Here is a 6,000-nt window from a genome sequence, read left to right on the forward strand (position 1 = left end):
ACCAAGAACACATGTGGGGGCAGCTGGGTGACTCAGTGGGTTAAGCATCTGCCTTCGGTTCAGGTCATGATCTCAGTGTTCTGGGATCGAGTCCCGGATCGGGCTCCCTGCTCGGCGGGAAGTCTGCTTGTCTCTCCTCCCCTCGCCCTGCTTGTGCTCTTTCTCTCTCTCTCAAATGAATAAAATGAAAAGAAAAATAAAAGAATACTAAATGTGTGTGCACCTGACTACGGAACTTCAAAACACATGAAAGAAAGCCTGACAGAACTGGAAGGAGAAATAGACAGATCCACAGCTGCAACTGGAGACATCAGCATTCCTCTCTGGGCCACAGATAGGATGGGGAGACAGAAAATCAGCAAGGGGTTTAGAAGAAATGAGCAACACGATGGACCATCTGGATGTAATTGGCATTTATGGGACACTCCACCCAACAACAGCAGAACACACAAGAGCACATGAAACATTCACCAAGAAAGTCCATATCCTAGGCCATAAAATAAATCCTAATTAATGTAGATAAGTGCAGTCAGGCCAGGTATGCTCTCTGGGCATAATGAAATTGAACCAGAAATCAATCACAGAAAAATAACAGGTAAATTTCCAGCTACTCAGAAATTAAACAACACGTTCCCAACCAATGCACAGGTAAAGAGGAACGCCCAAGGGAAGCTAGAAAATAGTTGCAACTGGGTGAAAATGAAAATCCGACTTATGAGAATCGGTGGGGTGCCACCTGAGGGGGAAATTCACAGGCCCAAATCAGTCCTCTGAGCTTCCACGTGAAGGAACTAGAAAAGAAAAAGCAAAGTAAACCCAAATCGAGCAAAAGGAAAGAAACGAGCTTTGCCAAGTCATTATATGTCACCCAGAATTTCTGAGTAGGAAAGCTCTTGCAGGAAGTAAGGCATCTCGCAATCTCTCTGCTTCAAGTCCTCAGTGACATGCAATTACTCACCAGAGTTCACTTAATAATACGTCCCTCCCCACTGTGGCCCCACATAGCTTCCTGAAATGACCTTTCCCCTTCCCCTTCCTGTTGTCCCAGCTGAGCATCTCCCAGGTGGCCAGCCATCCCCCCACCCTTGCCCCTCCGGCTCCCTCTGTTCACACGACGCCACAGGAGCTCCCCTGCCCCTCTTCATCCGAAAGCCAACTGCTGCCAACATCCCCAGCCTCCGTCCTATACCCTGAAACCCAATATTAAGGTGCTGTTTGAAGTGTCTCACTTGCATTGTTTTGTCTAGTGTTTCTGATAATCCTATGATGTAGGTACTAATCGTTTCTATATTTTTTAAGCAAGGAAACGGAGTCACAGACCATTAGATCACTTGCCAAAGACGACACAAGTAATAAAAAGAGGAGCAGGTGATTGAGCCCAGACAGCCTGGCTCCTGAGTTAATACCCTTACCCAACAACTTCACAGTCAGCCTCCCTTTCTGAGCGCCCAGGGCATCATGCCTCTCTGTGGCCTGCCTTAAATTCTGCCTCGAATTCTGAGTGTTTATGTCTTTATCTTCATTCTCTTACTAGATTATTCGTTCCCAGAGCACAAAGGCCACATCATATCAACTTGTATAGAATCAAATTCAGGCTTCATACATATCTGTGGGGTGAGGGAGGGAGGGAAGGTGTATTAGTTAGGATTCTCCAGAGACAGAGAGAGAGAATTGGCTCATATGATTGTGGACGCTGAGAAGTCATGAGCTAGAACTCAACACCTGCCTTCTTTCTTAACAACCACTGCCTCCATTCGCCCAATGAAACCCTTTTTAACGTGTCCGTGTCGTCAGAGAAATTCAGCTATGACCAGACAGCAGCAGTCTGTGGATTACCTACACACGCGCCCATGGATCCAACAAAAGAGCAGACTGAGCTCCCCACCCTCTGTATCCATCTGCCATCTCTCAGAGAATTTGTGTATCATTAAATATTTATGGAGCATCTACTGTACCCCAGATACCCTTCCAACGACTGGGGATGGAGTCGTCAACAAGAAAAACCCGTGTCTGCCCTCACGGAACTTCTATTCCAGTGTGGGGAGAGGGAGAAACAGGCAAGTATACAAAAAGTGAGAAATTTGAAAACATTGATGAGTGCTTTAAATAAACTAAACTAAAATGCCATTTGATGTTCCTGACCGGGGGGGGGGGGGTGGAGTGCATAGAGATAGGGCTGTAGTTGACAGTCAGAGAAGAACGTCCTTGCTGAACAGGTGATATGGGAGCGGATGCTGAATGATTGGATGGATCCAGGCATCTGAAGGAAGAGTGAGCCACACAGGAGAACGCCGGATCCTTAAGGCAAAAACGAGCCTGGTGTTGGTGAGAATTAGAAAAACCGATGTGGCCAGAGCAGGGTAAGCAAAGGAGGTTGGAAGCAGGTCGGGCCAGAGGCCATGAAAGGAGCGGGACTGGGTTGAACGTGGAATGGGAAGCCACTGGAAGGTTTCAAGAGCCCAGCCCTTGAGTTAATTTACGTTTGTAGAGATTGCTGGGGCTGCTGTATGGATGGTGGACTGTGGGAGGCAGAGGACCACGGGACGCAGAAAGTGTGGTTTAGAAGCTTCTTGGAGACATCCAACCAAGAGGTCATGGCGGCTCAGCCAGGGTGGTTAGGGGGTGGCATGCGGGAAGTAGGATAATCCAAGATGTACTTTGGGAAATAGAGTGGTGGGGACGTAATGTTAACCGGATGAGGCCAAGGAGGGGATCTGGGTGTTTGGTTTGAGCAAGCAGGTAGATGGTCGTACGATTTAATAAGAACGAATCTGAAAAGGCACAGGCTGGTGGCAGGTGGAGATTGGCATCAAGGAGAAGGAGGTGCTGGAGCCACCAGAAGCCCAGAATTCAATAGATAACCAACCTCCCAGGGGTTCCCTGCTCTGCCAGGGCCCATGTGGGTCTGAGAAAGTGATTGCTGTGAGCTGAGGACAGATGGAACCCATCCTCGCCCTGCCGCCATGTTGGGGGCCCTTCAGGAGTGGCCTGGACACTGGCGACCCTCACTGGGTGTTGTGAGGCAGTCGACAAAGTGGAAACCCTTCTGGAACAGGCTTACCCCTGGGACCCACCAGCAGCAGCTCTACGCTGAGGCACAGGAAGGGGCATGGGGACCCCGAGGGCTGAATCACAGATTTCCACATCGTGGGCTGGTGAAGCTCTTGGGAGTTCACACATCGCCCACAAGAACCACTTCAGAAACCACTTGCATAACTAAAAATGTCCTTGTTGAGTTTTTGGTTTGTAATTTGAAGGGGGTGGAAATCCCCACTTCTCAGCTGGCTTTCTGAAGTGTCTCTCCTTCAGGAGCAGCCCCACCAGGTCCCTGCCTGGGGCCCAGCAGCTGGGGCTGTTAACAAAAGAACCTTTCACTGCCCCGCAGACATCTCCCTCCTATCCTCCTGCGGGGCTCACCCATATTTATTTGTTTTCAATGTGGTGTTTTGCTAAGAGTCCGCGGAATGCACCTCTCTTGCCAATTGAGCTGGAAGAGAACAGGCAAAGAGGCAGCTGACACCACAGTCAATTCCTTAAAAGTAACTTTTGAAAAAACAAGGAGGAAGTGCCTCTCTGTTTCTCTTCCTCATTCAGCTGTCATGAATCTTTCCAGAATAAAAGGTCCTTCCCTTTTACCTTTTCTTCTGAGACCCAAGAGCCCGATTAGCCCCAGTATCAACTTCTGAGCGCTCACAGCCCAACCAAAGTCTGTTCTTTAACGAAGTCACTTGGAATTCAATAAATTAGATGTCATTTTGGCAAGTGGATGTGACAAAGGGGGAGGGAGATGAATTTAGTAAAACTCTCCCTTTCGAGCTGGTAGAAATCTCATCAGGGTAGGTTTTTTTTACCTGTCACTTTACCTCAGAAAAAGATAATCTATAGTTACATTTTCAAAAAAAAAAAAAAAGACAATTTCTCTTGGAATTTGGTTGGTAATATAGCTCAGAGATCCCTATGCATTCCTGGTCCTAAAATGTTTAGTAAATCCTGGGAGAGAAGAGCTTAATGAACCCCCAGCTGTTCGGTTTCATTCCCGCCTGGCCCCATTTCCTTTAAAGCCTTACAGCCCACTGAGAATTCCAGAGAAGATGGGTTATCTCATATTGCACTGTTTCTAAAATAAAGTGGCAGGGCCGTTGACTGTCTAATGGGTTTGACACTCCTTTCATCAGAAAAGGAATTAAAAAGATGTTCCAGTGCAGGATTTTGCTGATTTTGTTTTGTGTTGGGGGATGGTTTTGAGGACCAAAGCCCCCCACAGCGTACATGTCGATGTGGGTACTGAGATGGGGGGGGCGGTATAGATGCTCAAACTGTACTTTTAAAATAGTGCTCAGCACCCTGGCCTTGAGGGGAAGAGGGACTGTGGAGCATACCCGCCCAGTGATGACTAATGGTCATTATCTAGTAGTATCTTCGTTTGCCACAGATAGGATTGTCTGAGATACAGAACTAAGATACCTACATGTTAATGTGTCTTTGCCTAAATTATTTTTTCTTCCTTGACCCTAAATTTTGGAGGTCTACTAACGACACTTAAGAAATCATCTAACTCAGAATGTGCAGAATTGTTGGAAACACAGGTTTTATACCCTGAATTCATCTTTCTCTCACACTTAATGCAACTGCAAGTTGTTCCATATCACTAAATAAAAGCACACCATTTATGCAATGATTTAAGATCATATTTCCTGGGGCACCTGGGTGGCTCACTCAGTTAAGCGCCTGACTCTTGGTTTCAGCTCCGGTCATGATCTCAGGGTGCTGGGATCAAGCCCTGTGTCAGGCACCGCGCTCCATGGGGAGTCTGCTTCTCCCTCTGTCCCTCCCCCTGCTCATGCTCTCTCTTTCCCTAAAATAAATACATAAATCTTTTCTGAAAAAGAAGATCCTATTTCCTGAATCCTGAATGTAATCTCTCTTACAGGTTACTTTAAACTAGCTAATTATTATTATTAATGTTAATATGCTGGTTGCATGCGTATCATTTATGTGACCTGCTCCTTTTCTGTGCCTTTATCAAATTATGCCTATAATAGCATATTATTTCCCTCATACATGTACTCAGAGATGATCAGACAAAGAGTATGCCAAGTAATAATTATAAATGTAGGAAATAATAGCATTTCTAATCTATTTAAATTAATGATATTAAGCTACTGAAAAGTATATTCCTCTGAAATCATTTGGTTCAGGTTACAAATCGTAGCCTATAGTGGGGGATGGTGGATTGGCCAAAGTCCACTTGAGAACTGGGGCACATCCTAGGGCAAAATTTTCCCAGTGTATATGCTGACAATGTCAGGAAAATCTTTCCAAAATCATTTGCAAGATCAGAAGGAAACACTTCTTTGGAGTACAAAGCACTCAGAAGGGTATTGTGTGAGGAAGGAATAAACTACTGATTATAAAGGAGCAGAGTGACTGACATTTACTGCACAGACTCAAACATCTTCTTCACACCTACAGGCACAGCCATGACATAAGTAGGGGGAGAACACTTGCTTGTAGCCCCCCTCCAAAAGTATTACTACATCTACACCCAGTCTTGTTTTCCTTTGAGTAGGAAAACAGCCTTGAATCTGTGCAGATGCTGCATGGAATATATGAAGGAATGCAGAATCCAAGACCTCCAAGCCCTGTGGGAGAGGCAGCAGGACAATGGAGTTTTCAAATTCTGGAAGAGGACAAAATATATCTGAAATCATGACCTTTTTTGAGATTTTTAATACAAACATATTTTTAGTTTGATCCTAGACATTTTGACTCCTCATAATGAGGAGTTCCTCAATCAGGCTGTACCAGGTAGTGCCAAGTCCTGGTAGAAGGAGGTAAGATTGTCACCTTTTCCCACAGCCGTGTTTATCACTATTGTCTTCATCATCATACACATCACCTCCATCATCATCACCATCATCACAGACATCACCTTCATCATCATCATCATCACCATAGACATCACCTCCATCATCGTCATCATAGACATCACCTCCATCA

This window comes from Mirounga leonina, unplaced genomic scaffold (assembly GCF_011800145.1).
Source record: "Mirounga leonina isolate KUSES-001 unplaced genomic scaffold, KU_Mleo_1.0 Mir_171, whole genome shotgun sequence".
NCBI classification, from domain to species: domain Eukaryota; kingdom Metazoa; phylum Chordata; class Mammalia; order Carnivora; family Phocidae; genus Mirounga; species Mirounga leonina.